Raw genomic sequence first — 27545 nt, forward strand, 5'->3', positions numbered from 1 at the left:
CCAGAATTGCATGCAATATTCCAACATTGGCCTAACCAATGTCCTGTACAGCCGTAACATGACTTCCCAACTCCTGTACTCAATACTCTGACCAATAAAGGAAAGCATACCAAACGCCACCTCCACTATCCTATCTACCTGCGACTCCACTTTCAAGGAGCTATGAACCTGCACTCCAAGGTCTCTTTGTTCAGCAACACTCCCTAGGACCTTACCATTAAGTGGATAAGTCCTGCTAAGATTTACTTTCCCAAAATGCAGCATCTCTCATTTATCTGAATTAAACTCCATCTGCCACTTCTCAGCCCATTGGCCCATCTGGTCAAGATCCTGTTGTAATCTGAGGTAACCTTCTTCGCTGTCCACTAGACCTCCAATTTTGGTGTCATCTGCAAACTTACTAACTACCTCTTTTGCTTGCATCCAAATAATTTATGTAAATGACAAAAAGTAAAGGACCCAGCACTGATCCTTGTGGCACTCCACTGACCACAGGCCCCTAGTCTGAAAAGCAGCCCTCCACCACCACCCTCTGTCTTCTACCTTTTGAGCCAGTTGTGTATCCAAATGGCTAGTTCTCCCTGTATTCCATGAGATCTAACCTTGCTAATCAGTCCCCATGGGGAGCCTTGTTGAACGCCTAACTGAAGTCCATATAGATCACATCCACCCTGCATCCTGCTAGCGATTTTCATTTTATTTCTTCAATTTATAGGGCTCTGAGTCAAGAGTGTGGTTCTGGAAAAACACAGCAGGTCAGGCAGCTTCTGAGGTGCAGGAGAATCAACATTTCAAGCGTAAGCCCTTTATCAGGAATGTGTGTGGCGGTTGGGGGGGGTTGCTGAGAGATAGGAGAGTGGGTTGGGGGAAGGTAGCTGGGAAGGCGATAGGTAGAAGCAAGTGGGGGGTGATGGTGATAGGTCGGAGGGGAGGATGGAGCGGAGAGATTGGGAGGAAGATGCACAGATAGGACAGTTCAAGAGGGCGATACCAAGTTGGAAAGTTGGATCTGGAATGAGTTGTGATGGGAGGGAGGGGAGATGAGGAAACTGGTAAAATCAATGTTGATGCCATGTGATTAGAGGGACCCAAGGTGGAAGATGAGGTGTTTTTCCTCCAGGAGTCAGGGGACTTGGATTTGCCAGTGGAGCAGGCCCAGGACTTGCATGTCTTTTAGCTGACTGGGAGTGGGATGTCAATAGTCGTCCACAGGTCGGTGGGGTTGTTTGGTGCGTGTGCCCCAGAGATGTTCCCTGAAACATTCTGCGAGTTGGCATGCTGTCTCCCTAATATAGAGGAGACCACATCAAGGGCAACAGACCCAGTAGATGAGGTGTTTGGATGTGAAGGAAAATCTCTGCCGAATGTGGAAGGATCCTTTGTGACTTTAGATGGAGGTGTAGGTGCAGGTTTTGCATCTCTTGCAGTGGCAAGGAAAGGTGCTGGGAGTGGAAGGTGAGTTGGTTGGGATGTGGACTTAACCAGGGAGTAGTGGAGCGAGTGGTCACTGTGGAATGCTGGCGGGGGTCAAGACGGAAATATATCTCTGGTGAGGTCTGATTGTAGGTGCTGGAAATGGCGAAGGATAATGCATTGCATCCAGAGATTAATGGGGTAGAAGGTGAGGACTAGGGGGATTCTATCCTTGTTGCGGTTGGAGGAATGGGGTCCAAGGGCGGAGGTGCGGGAAGAGGAGATGATGTGCTGGAGGGCGTTGTTGACTATGTGGGAGGGGAAATTGCAGTCCTTGAGATAGGAGGCCATCTGGGATGACCTGGAGTGAAATTGCTCCGACTTGAACGAGAAATGGCGGAGACGGAGGAATTGGGAATAAGGGATAGTGTTTTCACAGGAGGGGGAGGATGGGAGGATGTGTAGTGCAGGTAGCTGTGGGAGTTGTGGGTTTTAAGTAAATGTCAGTGTTGAGTTGGTCATTGGAGATGGAGATTGAGAGATCCAGGAAGGGGAGGGAGGTGTCTGAGATGGTCCAGATGGACTTGAGGTTAGGGTGGAAGATATTCATGAAGTTGATGAACTTCTCAACCTCATCAGGGGAGTACAAGGTGGTGCTGATATAGTTGTCAATGTTGCAGAGGAAAAGGTGGGGAATGATGCCAGTATAACTGCGGAAGATGGACTATTCCACGTATCTGACAAAGAGACTGGCATAGCTGGGGCCCATGTGGGTGCCCATGGTTACCCCTATAATCTGAAGAATGTGTGAGGATTTTATGGGAAAGTTATTGAGGGTGAGGACCCATTCTGCCAATTGAAGGAGTGTGTTGGTGCATTGGTTGGCTCAGTGGGAGAGGAAGGAACAGAGGGCTTGGAAGCTTTTGCCATAGTGGATGAACATGTACGGGCAAGCCAGCAACGCCATTGTCCAACAAATAATTTATTTTTTTCAAAATTGGCGTGCATTTCTCCCAAATCAATCTTTGAGCCATGCGTTTAACTCTTTAATTTTGTTGACCCTGTGCCAGTTTGCTTGTGGCAAAGTTTATAATCTGGAGTTTATTATCTTTTTTTGGTTCTGCTTTTTAATTTAGCTGCTAGCTGCTCATATTTCCACAGCAGAATCTCTTTCCTCTCCCAGTCTAAATCATTGATACTTGTGGATCACTACAACTGGATCTTTCCTCTTCCGCTTCAGGTTCCTGTGAGCCCAGACCATAAGACAGAGGAGCAGAAATAATGCTTGATAAGTTTCTCAGCCCCATTCTCTTGGGTTTCTCTTACCAACCTTAGATCCCCTTGATAGTCAAGAACCTATCTATCTCTGTCTTTAAATATACTCAATGACCTGGTCTCTACGGTCTTCTATGGCACTGAATTCCATAGATTTGCTACTCTATGGTTGAAGAAGTTTCTCCTCATCTCTGTTGTAAAGGGTCTTCCCTTTATTCTAAAGCTGTGACCTCAGATCCTTGACTCTCTTGTTAATAGAACCATCTACCCCACATCCACTCTATAGGCCATTCAGTATTCTGTAAGTTTTAATTAGATCACCCCTTTTCCTTCTAGTATCGACCCAGCGTGCTCAAATGTTCCTCTTATGTTAAGCCTTTTATTCGTGGGATCATTCTCATGAACCTTATCTGGACCTGTTCCAGGTCAGTGCATCCATCCTGAGGTATGGAGTCCAAAATTGTTCACAGTACTCGAAATGTGGTCTGACCAGAGTCTCTTAAAGCCTCTGAAGCAGGGCATCATACATGCAACACAGCTTTGAGCTGTTGATTCTGGCCACCGAGGACCGTGTCTATTCCCCTGTCTATACTATTCCCAATTACAAATTTGTCCCCCTCCCCCTTAAAAGGCTCCCTGTACTACAGTGCAATGGTTAGTTTGCTCATCCTCCCTTCAGCCCCCACTCTCATCCATACAGAAAGCAAGAATTTCAAAGCTCTTCGACAAGCTCAAGAGCCGAGGCTCCTCAGCACTACCTCCTGGATTCCTCTGCCTGCCTTACTCAAAGTCACATAGAGTCATAGAGATGTACAACATGGAAACAGACCCTTTGGTCCATCCCGTCCAGGCCGACCAGATACCATAACCTCTCTGATCTTAAACTCTGTGCCTCTGCTAATAAAGCCAAATATGCATATGCCTTCTTAACCACTTTTACCACTTCTTCCATGTCCCTCTGATGCTTGATACTCTCCCTTGCCTTGTTTGTTCTTCCTATCGAACAGGATTTAATTCCAATATCACTCATCACCTAATCTGTAATGTCAGGTTATCTCCCTCACTGCTTATCACCCCACCAATTTTTGTATCATCTGTGAACTTACTGATCAATCCTCTTTCATTCAAGTCTAAATTACCACAAACGGTGAGGACCCCAGCAATGACCCCTATGGGCCCTTTGAACATAGACTTCCAGCCGGGGGGAAACAATCCATCCTTAATCATCACACGGAATGTTAGCTCTGTTTTTTTTCCACAGATGTTGCCAGACCTGCTGAGTTTCTCCTTTTTTTTTATTTTGTGTGTTAATAAAAGCAGTGTTGTGGATGCTGGAAATTTGAAATAGTAAGAGTTAGGATAACACAGCAGATGTAAAGAGAGAAATAGAAGTAGAGTTTCAAGTCCAACATGACTTGACTTTCTGATGAACAGCCAATATTGGATTCATCGTCAACTTCATTTCTCTGTCCACAGATGCTAACAGACCTGCTGAACTTTCCCAGTGCATTGTTCATTACCATATTGCTGTACATAGTAAATTACCATGTGCAAGTTGACACATAGTAAAAATGTATTCAGAACTATTTTGTTAGCTATAAAATGCTTTGGAATTTCTTGAGGTCATGAAAAGCAAGGTTTTTTTTCCTCAATCAAATCATGAAACATAACATCAACAAAGGGTTCCATTGATTCTTCAGAGACTATAATGTTGTCAGAGTGAGAGTCTCATCAATCTAAGGGAATTTCAGGCTTGAAACCAGAGCAAAAGCTTTGAGGAAATTTCATGATTTGATGTTTTGAATTAAATGTTTGCATAAGCAGTAATTCCTGTTGAAAATGATAACAGAATCCTTTTTTAAAAACTGAACCTTTCAGTTGCTTGTGAAGTAAAATTTAATGTCAAGTTTGTTCTACTCCTATGATCATGTTCATTCCTTGTTTGGTATCACAGTAGAAGCTGTCTTTCCAAATTCCAAGAAGAATTTAATATTGAAATTGGCTCACATGCTCTTGCTTTCTGTTGTCTTGTGATTCAGATATTTGATTAAGCCTCTTTGTTTAACCTAGGCAGCCCTTCCCACTGTTTGTACTGGAAAATATGCTGGGAGTTTGCCTCAGTTTCTGCAATCAGTTTACCAGTTGAACATCACAACCCACAAAATGTTGCTTCCTGTAGTCTGCTGTGTAAACTTGAGCTATTCTTACACAGTAAACATTTTTGTACCACCGTAGATCAATTTTATTTGAAAACTGATTCTCATTTTTCACTTCTCCATCCATCAAAGTTCTACCTGCACATCCACCAATATCATTTATTGTATCCGTGCTCCCAATGCGGAATCCCTCTACATTAGGGAGACTGGACGCCTCCTAGCAGAGCGCTTTAGGGAACATCTCTGGGACATCCGCACCAATCAACCACACTGCCCTGTGGCCCAACATTTCAACTCCCCCCTCCCACTCAGCCGAGGACATGGAGGTCCTGGGCCTCCTTCACTGCCGCTCCCTCACGACCCAACGCCTGGAGGAAGGACACCTCATCTTCCACCTCGGAACACTTCAACCCCAGGGCATCAATGTGGACTTCACCAGTTTCCTCATTTCCCCTTCCCCCACCTCACCCCAGTTCCAAACTTCCAGCTCAGCACTGTCCCCATGACTTGTCCTACCTGCCTATCTTCCTTTGCACCTATCCACTCCACCCTCCTCTCTGACCTATCATTTCCATCCCCACCCCCCATTCACCTATTGTACTCTATGCTACTTTCTCCCCACCTCCACCCTCCTCTCATTTATCTCTCCACCCTGCAGGCACTCTGCCTCTATTCCTGATGAAGGGCTTTTGCCCGAAATGTCAATTTTCCTGCTCGGATGCTGCCTGAACTGCTGTACTTTTCCAGCAACACTCTAATCTAGACTCTGGTTGCCAGCATTTGCAGCCCTTGTTTTTACTTCTTTAGTTAAGCCCTATCTTGCTGCTTTGACTTGTTTCTTGGGGTGTAGTTAAATCAGTATTTCTGTCTAAGGCTGATCCTCCTGTCACTTGAGCGTGACAGCATAATTCCAGTAATAAACATAGCTAGAGTTGGCAACTCTAGCCAGAATTTTTGCAGTTCATTAATCTAAAGCTACAGCAATCTATCTTCAGGCTGATGAGTAGCTTTGCTCAAACTGAATAAAATCATCCTCGTTTATATTGTTTTGAGATTGAAACTTTACAATGCACAACTGAAATGCTCGCCTGATTCATGAGGCAACTGTGGGCTGATAAGTCTTTAGGTCCAAATGGACTTCATCTTAGGCTCTTAGAAAGAGGTTTCTAATGAGTTAGTAAGTGTGTTGGTGTTAACTTTGCAAAATTCCCTTGAGTCAGGAAAGGTTCCATTAGATTGTTAAGTAGCAACTATGTATTCCAGAAGGAATGCAGATAGAAAACAGGAAACTGTAGGAAAATTAGCTTGATATAGGTATTATGGGGAAGGTCTTTGAATTGATCATAAAAGAGATTATAGCTGCTGCACACTTAGAAAAACTGAGGAGTAACATGTTGTAGTTAGAGGGGAGTCTGAAGACTAACTGTACTTGGATTTCCAGAAGGCATTTGATAATGTGCTGCATCAAAAGTTATTGCAGAAAACAATCCTCAGAAATGTAGAAGGATTGCAGAAATCTGAGGGAGAGTCATAATGTTAATATGCATGTACGGCATGTAATCCAAAAGGAAAATGAGATGTTATCCTTTATTATGAGAGCAATTTCTCATACAAGTAAGGATGTTATGCTTCATTTATGCAGGATATTGGTAAGTCCACATCTATCATTTTGTGTGTGTGTAGATTTTTAGTTTCCTTACTTGGGGAAGTCTATAAATGCATTGAAGGTGGTTCAGAGACGGATTCTAGTATTGACATTTGGGATGATTGTGTTGTTTCTTGACAATAGGTTCGGTGGTCTGAGCTAGTTTCTCCTGGAGTTTAGAAGAGTTGGAAGTGGTGTGATTTGAAGTGCATTAAATCCTGTACAGTCTTGACTAAGTGAGGAAATGTTTACTTCTGTTGGTGAGTTTAGAACTAGGAGACAATTAAAATTAGAGCCACCTTTTTGGACAAATGTGAGGGCTGTGCAACTTTGGAACACTCTGCCTCAATGTGGTGTCTAAATATTTTTAAGGCAGATGTAGATGGGTTATTGTTGGGCCAAGGAATCAGTGGTTCTTGGGGATAGAAGTGAGTACAGAATTTAAAACACAAGCACATCAACCTTGACCATATTGAATGGCAGAGCAAGCTAAAGGGACTAAGTGGTCTATTTCTGCTGCTACTTTGTATGTTCACCTGATGTCTGCACAGCCCTGAGATTTCCAGAATATGTTTGGAATATAGAATGCAGACTATATGGATTCTAGTTAATTAAAAGAATAGGCAAATCCATGAATAATTCTTAATTTTTTTTTGAAGAATGGTTTCTTGTTCTCTTCCTTTCTTCCCAGGTTTTGTGACTGCACGAACAGGTAAGTAGTTTTTGTGTCAAAGATCACAATGAACTTAGAAAATGCCATTTTCTTGAACATAAATTATGAAAATAATTGATCATGATGAGCTGCATATTTTGTTAGAATAGGTTCCCAGACTGCAATTCATTGCTGGGACTGAGTAGTTTGCAATGGTAGCCCTGTAACATTTAAGTAATCGTTATGTGATGTTGATTCTCTTGAGGTTGAGGGTTGTTACCTTTAATAGTCATAAAGTGTTACAGCATGCAACAAACCATTTGGCCAGTTTTGCTTTCCATAAAAGCTATTCAATTCTCTCACCCTATGCAGGTTTGTTTCACCATTTTCTTTTTTAAAACAAATTATGGACGTTACTGGAAACCATCCTGCTGGTGTGTGAATTTATGGTTTGCTCCAGGGTTTGAATTCCAGAGGGCAAGTGAGAGTGACAGCAGCCTTAATGTCAAAAGGCAGAATTTGGTTGAGTATCCCTTGCAAAACTGGAGTCAATGTGAGAATCGGGGGAACCTCACTGCTGATTGGAGTTATATTTGGCACAAAGCAAGATGTCTGTAGCTATTTGGGATTAGTCAACTGAGTTTAGTGCCCTAGTCCCAATCATATTCAGCTGCTTCATCAGTGACCTTTCCTCTGTCATCAAATCAGAGGTGGGATGTTGCTTGTTATTGCAGTCTGTCATTACTACTGTTAGCCACTAACCGTCTCCATTAATATCTCTTCACCCTCCCGCCCAGATTGTTATTACCACCTTTTATCTGTCCAACTATTTTTCTCTTTCTCTTTAGGCTCTATCCCTACCTATCATTTACTTCTTACTTCTTCCCCCCCCCCCCCCCCCCCCCCCCAACCTTATCTTCTGCATATAAGCTGACATTTTCCTAGCTACCATGTATTCTGAGGTAGGGTAACCAGACCTGAAACGTTAACTTTGACTTCTCTGCACAGATGCTGCCAGACATGCTGAGCTTTTCAAGCAACTTCTGTTTTTGTTTCTGATTTACTGCATCCACAGTTCTTTTTGTTTTTTATTTAGTATTATTGCTTGGATTGACAAGTGGCAAGTGATGTTTGTGTCATGCAAGTGCCAGACAATGACTCCTCCAACAAGGGAGAACCTAACCGTTGTCCCTTGATATTAGGCATTACCATCACTGAATTTCTCTACTATAAATATCCTGATGGTTACAATTGATCAGAAACTGAACTAGATGAATATTATAATTTCATCTCATGTTATTCCTTTTGAATCAGAACCCAGACAGAAATCTGGCTAGATAGATCATATTTTCATTTGTTTCGATTTTAACAAAGCTATTTCTCATCGTGAGTGTGCAATTCTGCAGATTTTACTTGAACAATAAACATACTTTCATTTCCTTTGTAATAAACTTAAAATAGGATACTCCAAACCATATACCAATTCTAAGATTTTTAAAAAGTACAGTAAAAATATGATCCCATTGTTTCCATAGCACTCCTTTTATAAATGGAAAAGAAAGTGAAATGCATTTGTATAGTATAGTATTATTCACACAGCCATCCTATTCCAAGAGCTTCACAGGACTGCCCCACTGAAAGACAAAAGTGAAGCTAAAGGTTTGTCTTGGTTATGGGTGTTTTACTTCAGCTTAAAGTTTCCAAAAATTTTGAACAGTCCTTGATGCCCAATATTTCCTGGATCACAAAATGTTTTAAATGAATAACAGTCCATTTAGAATGCACAAAACTCATTGATTCTAAAGTCAGTCTTTTGTAGTCATGGTGATTTTGTTTGAAATGTTTACAAGGTAATTGTCAACATCAGACCTGTACCTCACTGGTTATTGACTCAAAAAACAGAAACCCAAATGTACAGCAAATAACATTAATCATTCTATAAATAAGTCACAAAACAAATACTGCTGCTACAAGAGGAGGTCAGAGGACAGGAATCCTGGAGCTGCCAGAGGAAGTGGTAGAGGCTAGTAAATTGCAACATTTCAAAGGCATTTGGATGGATATCTGAATAAGAAGGGTTTGGAGGGATATAGAGCTGAAAATGTGTTGCTGGAAAAGCGCAGCAGGTCAGGCAGCATCCAAGGAACAGGAGAATCGACGTTTCGGGCATAAGCCCTCCTTCAGGGCTTATGCCTCCTTTGGAGGGATATAGGCTGGTTGCTGGCAGGTGAGACTAGACTGGGTTGGGATATCTGGTCGGCCTGGACAAGTTGGACTGAAGTGTGCATTTCCATGTTGTACATCTCTATGACTCTATGTATCTTAGCTCCTGTTTCACCAAAGCTTGTCCACCATCTACAAAGTACAAGTGATGGAATGCGCTCCAAAAACTGGATGAATACAGGTCCAACAATCAAGAATCATGAAACCATCTGGGATAAAGCACCTGCTTGATTGGCAACATAGACAGTAAATTGACTCCCTACTGCACAGTGGCTGTAGTGTGTACCATCTACACAATGTGCTGCAGAATTCACCAAGACTCCAAAGTTAGCACTTTTTCCAATTCCAAGACCACCACAATCCAGAAGTATAAGGGCAGCAGCTACATGGGAATTGCAGGTGGTGGGTTCCAATCCAACATCAGTCATCATTTTGACTTGGAGGTATATCGCTAATCGAGGAACTCCCTCATGGCATCAGGAGTCTACCTAATTGACTGCAGTGGTTCAAGAACATCTCTCACCACAACTGCCTCAAAGGCAACGAGGGATGGGCATAAGTACATGTGAGAGTATCCCCTTCCTATGAATGGATTTTAAAGAATGTTTATACCACCTTATCACAAGCCTTCTGAAAATCTAAGTACAATCCACCCACTGGTTCCCTCTATCCACAACATGTGTTATTTCTTCAAAGAACTCCAATAGATAGGTTAAACTGTTTTTTGACCGGGAAACGATGTTGACTCTTCTCGATTATCTTGAGCTTGTCAAAGTGCCCTGTTATAACTTTAACAATAGCTGTTAACATGTCTTTAGGAAAGTATTAAACTAATTAGCCTGTAGTTTCCTACTTTCTGGCTCCCTTTTTGATTAAAGAGGTTACATTTACTATATTCCATTTGACGAACCTTTCCTTGAATCAAGGCTGCTTTGGAAAATAAAAACTAATGCCTCAGCTACCTCAGTGGCTGCTCTTTGTAAAACTCTTGGGTGAAGTTTATTAAGACCGGAGTACTTGGCAGCCTGCAGCTTACTGTAAGCTTCCAACAGCTTACTTAGTATTACTTCTCTGATTTTCCTGAGTTCACCTCACCTCTCCCTCCATTTGCTGATGTATCATTGATTTTGGGCTGTCACTTGCATTCTTTTATAGTGAAAATTAACTGAAGGTGCTTGATTCATTTCATATGCCATTACCTAATTTTCCAATCTCAATTTCTTTTGGACCAATGAATAGTGTGGAAACAGCCCTTCGGCCCAACAAGTCCATACCGACCCTCCAAAGAGTAACTCACCCAGACCCATTCCCCTACCCTATTATCCTACATTTGCCTCTGACTAATGCACCTAACACATCCCTGAACACTATGGGCAATTTAGCATGGACAATTCACCTAACCTGCATATCTTTGGGTTGTGGGAGGAAACTCATGCAGACACAGGGAGAATGTGCAAACTCCACACACACAGTTGCCTGAAGTTGGAATTGAACCCATGTCCCTAGTGCTGTGAGGCAGCAGTGCTAACCATTAAGCCATTGTGCAGCCCCTGTAAAGGGCATAGGTTTGAGGTGAGAAGGGAAAGATTAAAAAAGGATCGAAGGAGCAACTTTTTCACGGAGAGGATGGTGCATGTTGGAATGAGCTGCCAGAGGAAGTAGTGGAGGCTGGTACAATTACAACATTTTAAAAGACATCTGGATGGGTATATGAATAGGAAGGGTTTAGAGGGATATGGGCCAAATGCTGGCAAATGGGACAAGATTTATTTAGGATATCTGGTCAGCATGGACATGATGGACCGAAGGGTCTGCTTCTGTGTTGTAGTTTCTATGACTCTATTCTTCAAACTCTTAATCATCAACAATATAATGGTTGCTGCTAACTTGCGATGACTTTGAGATGATAATTCTATCTGATTGCACAATACCAGGTCCAGTCTCGTCTACTGTCTGGTTGGCACCTGAACCTGCTGTTCTTAGAAACTATTGTGAAAATATTCCGCGATGCCTCATGCAGGGTACCTTTTGTCCGTCAGACTTTTCCAGTCAACATAGATTTAAAAACTCCCATAATTATTGTTGTGCCTTTCTACTAAACTCCATTATTTCATCTTTTATGCTCAGATTAGTATGCTTACTGTTAGACGTTGGGACACTCCCTCAAGTGACTTCTTGCCATAATTTTCTTCCATTTTGACCCAACCTATATTCTTTACTATGCTAATATCATCATTAATTATCTAAGCTACTCTCCACTTTTTCCTGCTTTTCTGTCATTTCTAAGTGTTCTGTGTCCTTCAAGATTCCGATCCCAGTCCGTTTTGAGTCTAACATAACTTGAGATCCAAATTGTCATCAAAATGTTATAACTCGGTTTCTCTCTCTACAGATGGTACCAGATCAGCTAATTTTTCTCCACCATTCTCTGTTTGTATGTCATATCTCCAACATCTGCAGTAATTTGATTTTATTTTATTGACACTTTCAATGTCTGGATAGTGATGACACTTTGAACTATTGCAGGTCTGTAGTGTCACTGCCCATTTTAGTATAAGTTTATACATAGTATTGCAAATAAAAATTCTAACAATCTGAAGTTTGTCACCTGGGTTTCGCATATGTCTCGAACTCTGCTGATTTATGTTCATTTGAATTGAGAATTCTAACATCAAGTTCATTCACAAAATCATGCACTGATTCAGGATGACTGAAAAATTTCAAATTTTATTTTTTTCTTTCAAATTTTGGAATATTTACCAGCAAATGGGAATCAAATTCTGGTATTCGGTCCTATTTTCCATGCAAACTGTAACAATCAGCAATGTTTATCAATATCTTGAGCAATGGACATCCAGATTCAGTATCTACAAATTGAAATTGATATCATAGATTAAAGCTGCTGCTGGACATCCAAACTAAAACATGAGGAGCTGGAAATAGTCAGGTCAGGCTGCATCTGTGAAGCCATCAAGAGCTAATATTTAGGTCAGTGATTTTCAATTTGAAGTCACTTTTTGGACATATTGGGGCTTACTTTCTGGCTGCTTTCATGAACATGGAACTTTGCTTACGTTTTCTAATATCTCTTTTAAAAACAAATGATAAAGAATTTTAGAAAGAACTAATTGGAACTCTGGGTGCACACCAGAATGGTTTATGGTCAAACTAAAGCAAATAGAACAGAGAGGCTTTTGAATACTTTGGGAACAAGGATTTGTTAGGGTGGACCTTTGCTGCGTGATGGGTATATCCAAAAAAAATGACAGGATGGAGTGATTGTTGAAGGATACTGGAAGTTTTGATCTGGTGTAACAGAAGTTGGTGAATCTGTGGAGATCTTGCAGTAACTTAGTGTAGAACTTGCATTTTTTTGGCTTGATATAATAATTGCTTGTTTATTGATGTTTGTGGTACATTATTTGTTTCTGTTCAAGTCTTGAAAAGTGAAATCTTATCATTGTTATTTCTGGTGTTGTGGGTATTCCTAACTTCTAAAATATCCAGTCTCTATTGGGATCATCATGTTCTGATGGCAGGAATGTGCTATAAATCTTTTGCAAAATGAAGTACATAAAGTATGGGGTACATTTGTCTCTATGAATGAAATCATGCATATGCAAGAACAGCATAAATTATCTCACCACAACATAGTTACCTAAAATGTGAGTTGGCTGAAAACCAGATGGTTGTATGTATTTTCGTGGGCAAACTTACATTGTCTGTAGCTAATCATCAGTCTTGTCTTAATTATTACTAAAGTGATGGAAGATGTTTTTGGCTGTTATCAGGCGGCACATGCTCAACAGTATCCTGTTGACTGATGCTCAGTTTGTTCCATCAGGTGCACTTGGCTCCTGATGTTGTTACAGCCTTGGTCAAAACTGACCATGAGCGGAAGTGACTTGACTGCTCTTGACATCAAAGCAGCATTTGAACAAGGCATTCACAAAAGTGGAGTCAATGGAAACAATCAGAAGTCGTACATAGCACAGCACAGAAAAATTGAGTTCGATCATCTCGAGCATAGGGCATCCCTGCAGGAGTTTCTCAACAGAATATCCTTTGGTTTATTGACTCGTGGGGCCTGGGTTTTGCTGGCTGGCCAGCATTAATTACCTGTTCCTAATTGCCATTGAGAAGGCGTTGGTGAGCTGCCTTCTTGAACCATTACAGTCTATGTGCTGTAGGTAGATCCACAATGCCTTTAGACAGGGAATTCCAGGAATTTGACCAACAATACTAAAAGAACAATGATATATTTCCAAGCGATGATGGTGAGTGGCTTGACGATAAACTTGAAAGTGGTAGTGTTCCCCTGTATCTCCTGACCTTGTCCTTCTAGATGGATGTGGTTGTGGTTGTGGTTTTGAATGTCTGTCTCAGGATCTTTTGAATTTCTGCAATACATACTGCTGACATTGAGCATCTGTAGTGGAGGGAGTGGATGCTTGTGCATGCAGTGCCAGTTAAACAGGTTTTGTCCTGGCTACTTCAAGCTTCTTGAGTGTTGTTGGAGCTGCAACCAACTAGGCATGGCAGGGGGGGGATAGTAGTCTTCCACCACAATCCTTACTTGTGCCTTGTAAATGGTAGACTGGGAGTCAGGAGGTGTATTACTGCCATAGTATTCCTACCTCCTGATCTGCTCTTGTAGCCACTGTGTTTATTTGGCGAATCCAGTTGAGCTTTTGGTCACTGGTAACCCCCCAGGATGTTGATAGTGGGGTTTCAGTGGTAGTAACACCATTGAATGTCAAGGGGCGGTGGTCAGACTTATTGGAGATGGTCATTGCCTGGCATTGGTGTGGTCCACGAATTACTTTCCAGTTGTCAGCCCAAGGAGAAAGTGAGGACTGTAGATGCTGGAGCTCAGAGTCAAGTGTGGTGCTGGAAAAGCACAGCAGGTCAGGCAGCATCTGATGAGCAGGAGAATCAACATTTCGGGCATAAGCCCTTCATCAGGAATAATGATTGTGGGCCGGGGGGTTGAGAGATAAACTGGAAGGGGTTGGGGTTGATGGGGAAGGTAGCTGAGAATGCAATAGGTAGAATAACATGAGGGAGAAGGTGATAGGTGGAGCAGATAGATGAGAAAGGTGATAGACAGGTCAGAAGGGTGGTGCTGAGTTGGAGGCTTGGGACTCTGATATTGGGGGGGGTGGAACTTGCGGAACATTTCAGAGAACACCTCTGGGACACCCGGATCAACCACCCCATGGCTCAACACTTCAACTGCCCCTCCCATTCCACCAAGGACATGCAGGTCCTTGGACTCCTCCATCGTCAGACCATAGCAACACGACGGCTGGAGGAAGAGTGCCTCATCTTCCGCCTCGGAACCCTCCAACCACAAGGGATGAACTCAGATTTCTCCAGTTTCCTCATTTCCCCTCCCCCTCCCCCCCCACCTTGTCTCAGTCAAACCCCTCGAACTCAGCACTGCCTTCCTAACCTGCAATCTTCTTCCTGATCTCTCCGACCCCACCCCCACTCCGGCCTATCACCGTCACCTTGACCTCCTTCCACCTATCACATTTCCAACGCCCCTCCCCCAAGTCCCTCCTTCCTACCTTTTATCTTAGCCTGCTGGACGCACTTTCCTCATTCCTGAAGAAGGGCTCATGCCCGAAACGTCGATGCTGCCTGACCTGCGCTTTTCCAGCAACACATTTTCAGCTCTGATGATGGAGGGGGACTTGAAGTGTCAATGTGGGAAAGGAAATTGGGATCTTGGAAGAAAGAGGCCATCTGGAATTTTCTAAGGTGGAATTGGTCATCCTGGGAACAGATGCAGCAGAGGCAGAAGAATTGGGAATAAGGGATGGCATTTTTATAGAAGGTAGGGTGGGAGGAGGTGTAGTGTCGAGAGTGTGGTGCTGGAAAAGCACAACAGATCAGGCAGCATTCAAGAAACAGGAAAATCGCTATTTCGGGCAAAAACCCTTCATCAGGAATGAAGCTGGGAGGCTTGGGTGGAGAAATAAATGGGAAGGGGCGGGGCTGGGGGAAGGTAACGGAGAGTGCGATGGGTGGGGTTATGGTGATAGGGAGGAGCGGACAGGTGGGAAGGAAGATGGACAGGTCATGAGGGTGCTGCTGAGCTGGAAGGTTGGAACTGGGATGACTGGGGGAGGGGGAAATGAGGAAACTGGTAAAATCCACTTTGATGCCATGGGCTTGGAGGGTCCTGAGGTGGAAGATGAGGCATTCTGCCTCCTGGCATTGGGTGGTTAGGGAGTGGCGATGGAGGAGACCCTGGACCTGTGTCCTTGGCAGAGTGGGAAAGGGATTTGAAATGTTCCCCAGCAGTGGGGTTGATTGGTGCAGGTGTCCCGGAGATGTTCTCTGAAGTGCTCTGCGAGTAGGCGTTCTACCTCCCCAATGTCTAGGAGGCCGCATCAGGAGCAACAGATACAGTAAATGATGTGTGGAAGTGCAGGTGAAACTTTCATGGATGTGGAAGGCTCCTTTGGGGCCTTGGATGGAGGTGAGGGGGGAGGTGTGGGTGCAGGTTTTACAATACCTGCGGTGGCAGGGGAGGGTGGATTGGTGGGGGGCATGGACCTGACAAGGCAGTCGAGGAGGGAACAGTCTTTACAGAAAGCGGATAGGGGTGGGGAAGGAAATATGTCTCTGGTGGTGGGGTCCATTTGTAGGTGGTGGAAATGGTGGAGGATGTTGCAATGTATACGAGGTTGGTGGGGTGGAAGGTGAGGACCAGGGGGGTTCTGTCCTTGTGGTTAGAGGGGTAGGGTTCAAGGGCAGAGGTGCGGGAAGTGGATGAGATGCGCTGGAGGGCATCATCAACCACATGGGAGGGGAAATTGCTGTCTTTAAAGAACGAGGCTGCCTGGTGTGTTCTGTGGTGGAACTGGTTCTCCTGGGAGCAAATGTGGAGGCAGAGGAATTGATAATAGTCGAGGTAGCTGTGGGAGTCGGTGGGCTTGTCATAGATGTCCGTGGTTAGTCGGTCGCTGGAGACGCCCATAACTCCCACAGCTACCTAGACTGTCTCCACCATCCTACTTCCCATAAAAATGCCATCCCTTATTCCCAATTCCTCCTCCTCCTCCATCTGTTTCCAGGATGACTAATTCCACCTTAAATCCCAGATGGCCTCCTTCTTCCAAGATTGCAATTTCCCTTCCTAAGTGGTTGAGTATGTCCTCCAGCGCGTCACCTCCACTTCCCACACCACCACCCTTGAACCCCACTTCTCCCAACGCAGCAAGGACAGACCCCCCCAGTCCTCCCCTTCCATTCCACCCACCTCTGCATACATTACATCATACTCCGCCATTTCCACCACCTACAAACGGACCCCCACCACCCGAGACATATATTTCCCTCCCCACCTACTTCAGCATTCCACAAAGACCATTCCCTCCATGACACTCTCGTCAGGTAAACACACACACACCTCCCTGCCCCTCCCCACCACCAGCCCACACCCCTGACACCTTTCCCTGCGAGTGCAGGAAGTACCTGGGCCCACACCAAACCCCTCACCTCCATCCTCTGCCCCAAAGGATCCTTCCACATCCAACAGAAATTTATCTGTACCTCTACCAATGTCACCCACTATATCCATTACACCCAATGTGGTCTCCTCTACTTCAGGGAGACAGGATGCTGCCTTGTGGATCATTTCAGAGAACAATTCTAGGACACCTGCACCAATCAACCCCACCGCCTTGTGACTGAACATTTCAGTTGCCTCTTCCACTCCGTCAAGGATATGCAGGTTCTGGGCCTCCTACACCGCCATACCGTTATCACCTGTCGTCTGGAGGAAGAATGCCTCATATTCCGCCTCTGGACCCTGCAACCACGCAGGATAAATGTGGATTTTAACAGTTTCCTCATTTTCCCCTACCCCCACCACATTATCCTAGTCCCAAGCCTCCAACTCATCACTGTCCTCCTGACCTGTCCATCACCCATCCTATTACCTTCTCCATGACTTTAATCTACCTATTGCATTCTCAGCTACTTTTTTCCACCCCCACCCCAACCTCATTCCCCTCCCGCTTATCTCTCAGCTCCTGGCCCACACGCCTCATCCCTGATGAAGGGCTTATGCCCAAAATGTTGATTCTCCTCCTCTTTGGATGCTGCCTTACCCATTTGTCAGCTCAAGCCTGGATATTGACAAGATTTTGTCCATATTCAAATATGACTGCTTCAGTATCCGAGAAGCTGCTAAACATGGTGCAATCATCAGTGAACATCCCTGTTTCTGACCTTACACTTGAGGGAAAGTCCTTAATTAAGCAGCTAATGGAGCAGCTTGGTTAGGGGAGTGGCAAGTTTTGGAACATGAGTCTTTTTAGATCTATTGCTGCAATGTTATCAAAGCCTTTGTGGCATCCAGTGCCCCCAACAATTGCTTGATATCATGTGGAGTAAATCGAATTGGCTGAAGACTGGCACCCATGATGCTGGAGACCACTGGTGGAAGCGGAGATAAATCATCTGCTTGGCAAATCTGGTAGAAGATTGCTGCAAATACTTAATCTTATCTTTTTGTATTCATCTGCTGAGCTCTTCCATCACTGATGTAGAGCCACAGAAGTGGCAGCATAGTGATATATAGTCAAGTAGGAGTTGCCCTGGAGTCGTAAACATTAAATTTGGATCCCATGAAGACTCATGGCTTCAGGTTAAACAAGGACAAGGAAACCTCTTGCTGATTAACATGTACAACCTTTCCTTGGCTCATGAATCAGTACTCCTCCATATTGTGCAACATTTGGAGGAGACATTGAGGGTACAAAATGCACTCTGTTTAGGGATTTCAGTGACATCGCCAAGAGTGGTTTGGCAGCAGCACTTACGATCGAGTTGGTTAGTCCTAAATGACATAGTTGTTAGACTAAGTGAGGAAACCAACAACAAGGAAAAATATATTTGACCTCATCCTTACCAATCTACCGGTAACACATGTCTCTGTCCATGACAATATCATTAAGTGTGACCACTGCACAGTCTTTGTGGAGAGGAAGTCCTGTCTTGACATTGAGAATAACCTCCATTGTGTTGTATGGCACTATCGCCATGCTAAGTGGGATAGACTTTGAACAAATATAGCAACTCAAGACTGGGCATTCATGAAGCGCTATGAGCCATCAACAGCAGCAAAATTGTATTCCAGCACAATCTGCAACCATCAAGCTGGGTGATCAACCCTGGTTCAATGCAGAGGACAGGAGAACATGCTAGGAGCCGCGTCAGACATAACTTCCCAGATTGATACCTCATTTGTATCAGAATAAGGGATAGACAGAGCTAACTGATCCCACAACCAACACAGATCTATGCTCTGCATTCCTGTCACATAAATGATGGCTGTAGTGAATACCATTTTCTTTTCACCTAACTGCCTGACATGTAGTTCCTTGAAGACTGTGCACAGACTGATCGTGACCCTGCAGTATCTGCTATTAAACAGTATACACTTTAAACTTTTCCTTTTGTAAGTTAGCCTGGTTTTTGGTAGCTGAGGGCACCAGTAAAGGAAGTCCCAGATTTGTCTTTTTGAACTCTTCTTTACTGTGGAGGGCTTCTGAAATTTTACCCTCTCTGAAGTCACTGTAAGGACATGAGCAATAAAAATCAGAATAAAATCAATGGGTTGTTAGTGGTGGAAGATTGAGGGTTGAATGTACTTGGTTGTTAATATTTCTCAGTAATGACTTGGAAGTATTAAATTCAGGTAAGTATCAACCCTCTAATGTTCTCTGAACTTGCATGCATGTTTACTTGCCTCACTGGACAAATGCTATTTAATTTTCATCTTCAAATGGAAACGTTCACCAATACGATAGATGCAGAATTTTTCAGGATAATGATGGAGGAAATAATTGAAGCAGACCAAAGGACTTGGCTCAGTTCCCTTGAGTGCAGGATTTCATTCTCATCCAAATTTGGACACTAGCTAAATCTTAATGCATTGGAGTCAAATGATGCCTAGTATTGGCAGAAGACTATTTAAAACAAATAAATGTTTTTATGATAGTTTCAAGTGCCAAGTGGGTGGTACAGGAGTTTGAAAATTTGATACTTGAAATGCTAATCTAAAGCAATAACCAAATAGGTCATTAAAATAGTCTGCTTCATGGGCGATGCATTGAATCGGAGTAAGCGAAAACTACAACTATACAAAACATTTACCTCAGCTCTCTGTATTCAAAGTAAGAGCATTTTATTTTCTTTCACTCGTAGAATATGGATGTCACTGGCTGGCCAGCATTTATTGCCCATCCTTGTCGCCCCTGCAAAGGCGGTGGTGAGCTGCCTTCTTGAACCAATGCAGTCAACATGCTTCAGGTTGATCCACATTGTAATCAGTCAAGGAATTCCAGAATTTTGATCCAGCAATTCTAGGGTTAGTCTGAACCAAAGAATCACAGAACCATAGGAATGATGCAGCACAAAAGTGGGGGGGTGGACATTGACCCATCTTGTCCATGCTGACTGACAGACATTCAGTTGTACTTTCAAAATCCCTTCTTCCTTAGCTTGGCTCCATACCCCTGCACGTTACAGCATGTTAAAGTGTGGATGAAAAGAGTTTAGGGTCTCTGCCTCTACCTTATATTCAGACAGTGAGTTTCAGATACTCACCACCGTCTGTGTAAAAAATGTTTTTTCTCATGCCCCCTCTAATCCTCTGCCCCTTGGCTTGAATATCTGACCCCTTGTTTTGTACTCCATGCCAAGGGAAGCAGGTTCCTCTTTTCTACTTTATCTCTGCCCCTCACAGTTTTATGTACTCAATCATGTCACCCCTCAGCCTTCTCTGTTCCAAGGAAAACAACCCCAACCCCTCCAATCTTCCCTCGTAGCTTAAATTCTCCAACGCTGGCAACATTCTGGTAAATCTTCTCTGCACTCCCTCCCCATTCTTCGTGTAATGTGGTGGCCAGAATTGCATACAGTAGTGACCTCACCAGTGTCTTGTGCAGTTTCATCATTCTATCCGTACTTTTGTATTCTATGCCTTTGAAGGAGAGCATCTCATATGCCGCCTTTACAATCTTCTCTACCTATACTGCTACTTTTTAGGAACCTGTGTGCTTGCACCTGGAGTCAAAAAGCCATATTCCACAGAAACAGACTCTTTGGTCCAACTCATCCACGCTGACCAGATATCCCAATCTGACCTCATCCCATTGGCCAGCATTTGGACAATATCCCTCTAAACCCTTCGTATTCATATATCCATCCAAATGCATTTTAAATGTTGTGTTTGTACCGACCTCCATCATTTCCTCTGGTAGCTTGTTCCATACATACACAGCACTCTGTTTGAGAAAGTTATTAGAATGGAAATGAGACACAAAACATTACAAAAGTTTGATGTCCTATCTCTGTCATTTGGTGGATCGTATTAAACTGTACGTCCCTACAATTGTTTACAGCAGACATTCTTAACTAGCTATTCTTAAGCATCACTTCAGAAATATCTCAGCAGATGTTCAAAGCATAATTTCATGAATGTATACAAGTGTCACATTGGTCCCTGAATATCAGATATTGCACCTGATGACAGAGGAAAAGGTTGATGCCACCTATGGCTGGCCTGCAACATCATTTAAGGCAAAAGTGAGGACTGCAGATGCTGGAGATCAGAAGTCAAGATCAGAGTGGTGCTGGAAAAGCACAGCCGATCAGGCAGCATCCGAGGAGCAGGAAAAATCGATGTTTTGAGCAAACGTCCTTCATCAGGAATGAAAGCACCACTCTAATCTTGACTCTGCAACATAATTAAGACCAATGGTCACAGTAGCAGACTGTAAAGCCAAAGACTACATCCCACAATGACACTGAATAGTTTCATATGTTCGTGACAATAGTTACACCAAGGATTGTTTCTCAGCAACAAAGTTGCACCTTATGAATGCACCCATCTGAACTGGGTTTTTCATTGTGTCTTTGAAAATAGAAGGATGCTGCCTGTCAGAATGTAGTTTAGTTGACATGTGTGAGTTAGAGGTGTTAAAGAGAGATTTATGTTTTTAGAAGTACAAATCACTTCAGATTTACAATTTCAACTAATGTATTGTAGACTGGGCGTAACTTTGGGTCACTATAAGCTCACTGCAGATTATGATGTCTAAACATTTGATTGTTCATTGGTTAAATTTTAATTAGGAGAGTGGCTTGAGTTGCCACTTTAATTTTAGCTGTTGTTTCAATCTCGATTCATGAATGAGATTTGATATTTTTAATGGAAAATCATTAGAATTTAAAATATTCAAAGAAATGCTTTGCCTTGCAAAAAATAATTCACTGCATTTTTGAAGTGTTTACCTTCATGTAATGCAGGGTACCAATTATGACTTGTAAATCAATTATGGTTCTCTTAGTGCTTTGCAGAATACACAATTTTCCCTTTATCTCGAAATTACACTTCCACTCTCATCATTAATTTCTGTCCTCTTCCAATTTTTGTTTAAACCCCATCTCAACATTTTCAGTTGTCTGAGGGAAATATATATTTTCACAATTTGTAAACAATGAAACAAATATAGTTGATTGAATGAATGTCTGTTCATATATTGTTGGCTCCTTGTTAATTAAGAATCTTGCCAGTCTTTTAACATGTGCTTTTCAAAATCAAAGGAGATTATTTTGTCAACTGTTGTTCATCCCACCATACATAATTTAGCAAGAACTTGCATTTATATATTACCTTTTATCATTGTAAGACATCGCAAGGCATTTCACTGGAGCATATTCAGCACAAATGACAGAGTCACGCAAGGAAATGCTAGGGTAAATAATGAATAGCTTGGTGAAAAGTTAGGTTTAAAGGAGCTTCTTGAGGAAAGAAGTCAAGAGATAGGAAGACTTAGGGTGGGAATTCCAAGCTTTGGATCTTGCTAACTGAAGGAAGGTTGTCACTAAACAGCGATTTGAAAATCTGGGATATTCATGAGGCTGGATTGGTGGAAAGTAGACATCTTGAGAAAGTTGAAAGCCTTTAGTTTGCAGTAATAAGGAGGGATGTGACCTTTTAAGGGACTTGAAGAGGAGGATGAGAATTTTAAAATTGAGTTCTTTAACAGGGAGTTGCTGTAAATCTCAGGGGAAGAGGTCAATGCTGACTTAATCTGAGTGAGAACATGGGCAGCAGAGCTTTGGATGATTTAAAGTTTGCAGAAGATAGAAAATGGAAATTTGGCCTGGAGTTCATTTGGCAAGTAAAGTCTAGAGATAACAAAAATATGGATGACGTTAGCAGCAGCAGCAGATGAACTGAGACAGGGTTGGAGTTGGGTAATCTTTCCTAAGAAAAAAATACTAACTGCAGTAACGTATGGTTACCAATCTTCTTGGGTACAGATGCACTGTTACCAGAAAGAAGATGAGGAGGCATACCTAGTGCATGGTTACCAAAGGATGCTATATTTTCTTGTGAATTTGTTGACTTAATGGAACATGTTAATTATGTTCCAATGTGAAATTTTACCCGAGACTGACATCTTGATCAGTAATCAAAGCAAAGTGTTATGGTTGTGGAGATGTGAAATAAAAGCAAATAGCTGGCAATACTCAACAGGTCTGGTAGCATCTATGAAGAGAGAAACAGAGTTAATGTTTGATAAAATACGACTTTTTTCTAACCGCTGCAGATTCTGCCAGACTTGGTGAGTTTCTCGAGCATTTCCTGTTTTTATCCTCGATAGAAAGCACGATCATACACGTTTTTCTGGTAGGAGACGGAAGTCCTGATGATCTAATTAAAACATAAATTAAATTATTTCCAGCAAGTGGGAAAAGCAGTTGACTGATTTAAAATACATTTAAACTGGAGCAGCCTATTTATTTCAGTAAGTTATCTGTTGTTCACCGTCTAGTTGGTAAACAACTTGGTCATTTCCTCTGGGACTTTACATACATAATTATGTCATTCTGGGGAATATATTGTACTAGCCTTGTAATTGCTTCTCTGGATCAGGACAGAGCTGAGTGTTTACTTTGGCAAATAGGGCATTTGCCCTTTTTCGGTCTTGTGTCTGCATTTATTATAAAACCGTTTTTTTTTTGTCTATTCTTGACATAGTTTTCTGGTGACCACAACTAACACAGGAATAAATTTGACCAGAAATATCAATTTATAAATTGGTCAGAAAATTATTGAATACTCAAAAGATGTAAAGTTCATTAATTCTTTTGATTCATTTATGGAATATGGGTGTCGTTGACTGGCTCAGCCATTATTGCCCATTCCTATTTGTCCTTGTGCAGGTGGTAGTGAGTTGAGCTGCAGTTTTGAAATGCTGCAATCCATTTGGCATAGGTTGACACACAATGTTATTACGAAGTGAATTCCAGAGTTTGGCCAGTGACAGTAAAGGAAAGGTGATGTATTTCCAAGTCAGAATGGTGAGTGGCTTGAAGAGAAATGTCTGCTGGTGGTGGTCCCATGTGTCTGTTGCCTTTGTCCTTTTGAGTGGTAGTGTACATTGGTTCGAAAGGAGCACGTGTTGTAGATGCTGCAGACAATTTCTGCTGAGTGTTGGTGTGGGAGGGAATGAATTTTTGAAGCTGGACTGTTTTGTCCTGAATGGTGTCAAGTTCCTTGAGATGTTGGAGCTGCACTTATTCAGGTCAACAAGTTTTTTTTACTCTTATGGGATATAGGTGCCATTGGCTGGCTGGCATTTATTGCTCATCCCTCGTTGCCCTTGAACACCATCACACTCCTCTGTAAAATCTCATCTGCAGAATAAGACGTTGAGAGAGGCTTGCAAGTCTAATGCAGAATGGATAATGTCACTGTAGTTATCCAAATACTATACATCACATAAGAATGTGGTGATCAGTTTTTGTTTGGGCACAGACGCAACTGACGTTAGAGTTATCTATCTTGAGGTGGCATTTAAAGCTTATAGTGGAAGGTAATTATTTCTTAAGTTAACCCATTGTAAAGTAGATTATACATAATAAAGAGAGTTATCTGCAAAGCCTTGCTTGGCACAGATTTGAATTTAAAGGTAACTTTTTCAGATTTCATACTTGGGACAGTTGCACTTATGCCATCGCGAAGCAGCAACCACAGATGTAGGAGCGAAAGTAGGCCTTTTTGCTGATCTGATAGTTTAAAGTCTACAGTGCTGTCTTATCCCCATCATGGAAAGGTTGTGATGAAATATCTTGAACCTACAAATCTCTGGAGAACAATTAACAGAATCTTGTGGTTTAGTGAGTCCCATTTTTTGGTCAGATTGTTGAATGCCATAAAGAATTCTGAACAAACTCAAAACTTTTCTTTGGTAAAAATGACAAGTTAGAGGTTCCTCTGGAAGGTCTAAAACCATATTTTGTCTTTGGCAGGAATTTCTCAGCCACAGGAGTATGTGGGTCAGAGTCTTTCCTGCTATCAACAACAGGAAATGCCTCCACACTTCCCACACAGTGTATTTTCCTTTTTTGAAGCTAGTTAAGTTGCCAAACTCTTATAAACAGGGTATGGGTAGAGTACTTTCTTCTAAATGTGTTGATGAAAGCATGAAGTCTTGAAGTGGACAATTGCTCACAAGTTTTGAAGACCTTTACTGGAATGCCGTCAGATCTGCTGGATATGTTGCTCCTAATTTGTTTGCTTGTTGGAGCTCACCAATCGGCTGTCATTGTAGATTCAAAGTTGAGTTATTGTTGAAAATGTTCTTACCAGCAGTGACTGATGGTATTTTAATTCCTTTGGGAGACATGATCATGTGACCCAAAGGAATTTGGCCCTATGAACCCAGTCTGTAGATGGCCCTGGTTTATTTAGGAAGATTTGTTGCTGTTCCATATGTCTTTATTCTTAAAATATGGTATTACATAGGATGCTGAGTGCAGGCTGCGGTGCTGCATGCTCTGAGCAGATTTTGCTTTTCTACAGTCAGCCTTCAGTTTTAATCTGCCGTTTTTTTCAAAGCATAGGACTATTGCCTTCTTGACACTCTGGCTAGTGTGACAAATTCAAGGTCTTTCACAGTTGTATTACCACAAATTCTCAAGACTTCCATCATTTGAAATATAGGGGTTAGATGTGATTTGTTTTTGCTAAAAAACTTTTTCACGCAGCAAGTGGTTAGGATGTGGAATGCATAGTTGGAGATTGTGGCGGAAGTAGTTTCAGTGAAGACAATTGTCTAGATTAGAGTGGTGCTGGAAAAGCACTGCAGGGCAGGCAGCATCCGAGGAGCAGGGAAATCAACGTTTCGGGCAAAAGCCCTTCATCAGGAATAAAGGCAGGGAGCTTTCAGGGGAGATAAATGGGAGGTTGGTGGGGCTGGGGAGAAATAGCAAAGAATACAATTGGGGTGAGATGGAGGTGAGATGGAGGTGATAGGCCAGAGAGGAGGGTCGAGCAGAGAGATGGGAAGGATGATTAGCAAATAGGACAGGTCATGAGGGTGGTGCTGAGCTGGAAGGTTGGAACTGGGATAAGGTGGGGGGGGAGGGGAAATGAGGAAACTGGTGAAGTCCACATTGAGAGCATCTCCTCTCTGACCTATCACCTTCATCCCCACCCCCATCCACCTATTGTACTCTTTGCTACCTTCTCCCCAGCCCCACCCCCTCCCGTTTATCTCTCCATCCTGGAGGCTCCCTGCCTTTATTCCTGATGAAGGACTTTTGCCCGAAATGTTGATTTTCCTGCTTCTTGGATGCTGCCTGACTTGTTGAGCTTTTCCAGCACCACTCTAATCTAGACTCTGATTTCCAGCATCTGCAGTCCTCACTTTTGCCTCAGTGAAGACATTGCAAAATTTGAAAAAAGTCAATATGCAGGATTAGTTGGAGTAGACAGAATAGCATTAAGTGAAATGATTTAGAGAACTGGTCCAGACCATCTGATTTTGTGATCTGAAGTTGTTGTTTTTTTAATTTTGCCATGGATTACAGGAATCTAACACGACTGTAACAAATCTCTGATGAATGTTATCAGGGACAAGTATGCTAGCCTGAATTCTTGGATATAAACATAGCATAGTCACGAAGTAATTTGCCTGATTCATGCATGCTCATGGTATTTGAACACTTTGGTAATAATTTACCTTTGTAATTTGTGCCATCTCAAACTTTATAAACATGGTACTCAGCATTTGAAATTTAAGGGCAAAGTTTATTTGTAATTAACTGAAGTAAATTGCACATGTTAGAAATAGGCACAAATCAGAAAGAACTTGCAATTACGTAGCACCTTTCAAAGCACCTTTTAGCCAGCGAAATACTTTGGTATGTTGTAAACACCAACAATTAATATATACTCCAGGCAAGCGAAAAACACTTGGATTTATGTAGCACTATTTACAACCTCAGGGCATCCAAAGGCTCTGTATAGCCAATTAAATACTTCTCACTGTAATTGCACTGTGACATAAGAAATGAACCAGCCAGTTTACACCGAGCAAGCTTTCCTGTGTAATACTGACGAGATACTTAGTTTAGCAATTTTAGTTGAGGGAGAAATGCTAGGTCAAAGGGGACAATTGACCTGCAGTTGTTATGTTAGGATCTTACACACCAATTTGAGAATGGAAATGAAACCTCACTTGAATATCTCATCTGAAATATGACACTTTTAATACATTGATCAGTTAACATACAAGGCAGTGCATTGTATAATTAAACTTCTTATTTCCCAAATATAATTACTAAAATGGGAATAAATACCATATCTGAAGAACTGTCAACCATTTTGAGTGCCCAACTGAAAAAAGGATATAGCAGTGAGCTCAACCTATGAATATTGTATAAAGATACACATTGGCTAGGGCATGGCTGATTATTTCCTTTGTCATCTTTGAAATAGTGCCATGAGATATTTTGTAGCTTTCTGATCTAGCAGGTGGGACCTTGGTTTTATGTCTCATACAAAAGGCAACACTCCCATAGGTGTCATAGAATCGAAGGGTCTGTTTCCTTGCTGCACAACACTATGGCCCAACTCCTCTGTATTGACCAGACATCCCTCCACAAGGTCAACCCTAAGCCTCTGATGCTCCAGGGAAAAAAGCCCGAGCCTATCCAGCTACTCCTTCTACCTCAAACTCTCCAGTCCCAGCAACATCTTTGTAAATCTTTTTTTACCCTCTTAAGTTTAACATCTTTCCTATAGAAGGACAACTGGAATTGAATGCAATATTCTAAGCGTGGCTTCACTGATGTCCTG

At 42.4% G+C, this 27545-nt stretch overlaps 1 protein-coding gene across 4 annotated transcripts in view; it reads left to right on the forward strand.

Moving 5' to 3' along the window:
• Positions 1 to 27545, forward strand: part of LOC122550103 (extended synaptotagmin-2-A) — a 225403-nt gene that overhangs the window by 26316 nt on the left and 171542 nt on the right. The window lies entirely within an intron of this gene.

This window comes from Chiloscyllium plagiosum, unplaced genomic scaffold (genome assembly GCF_037043375.1).
Source record: "Chiloscyllium plagiosum isolate Xiang-an unplaced genomic scaffold, Cpla_swu_hap1 HiC_scaffold_5, whole genome shotgun sequence".
NCBI lineage: Eukaryota > Metazoa > Chordata > Chondrichthyes > Orectolobiformes > Hemiscylliidae > Chiloscyllium > Chiloscyllium plagiosum.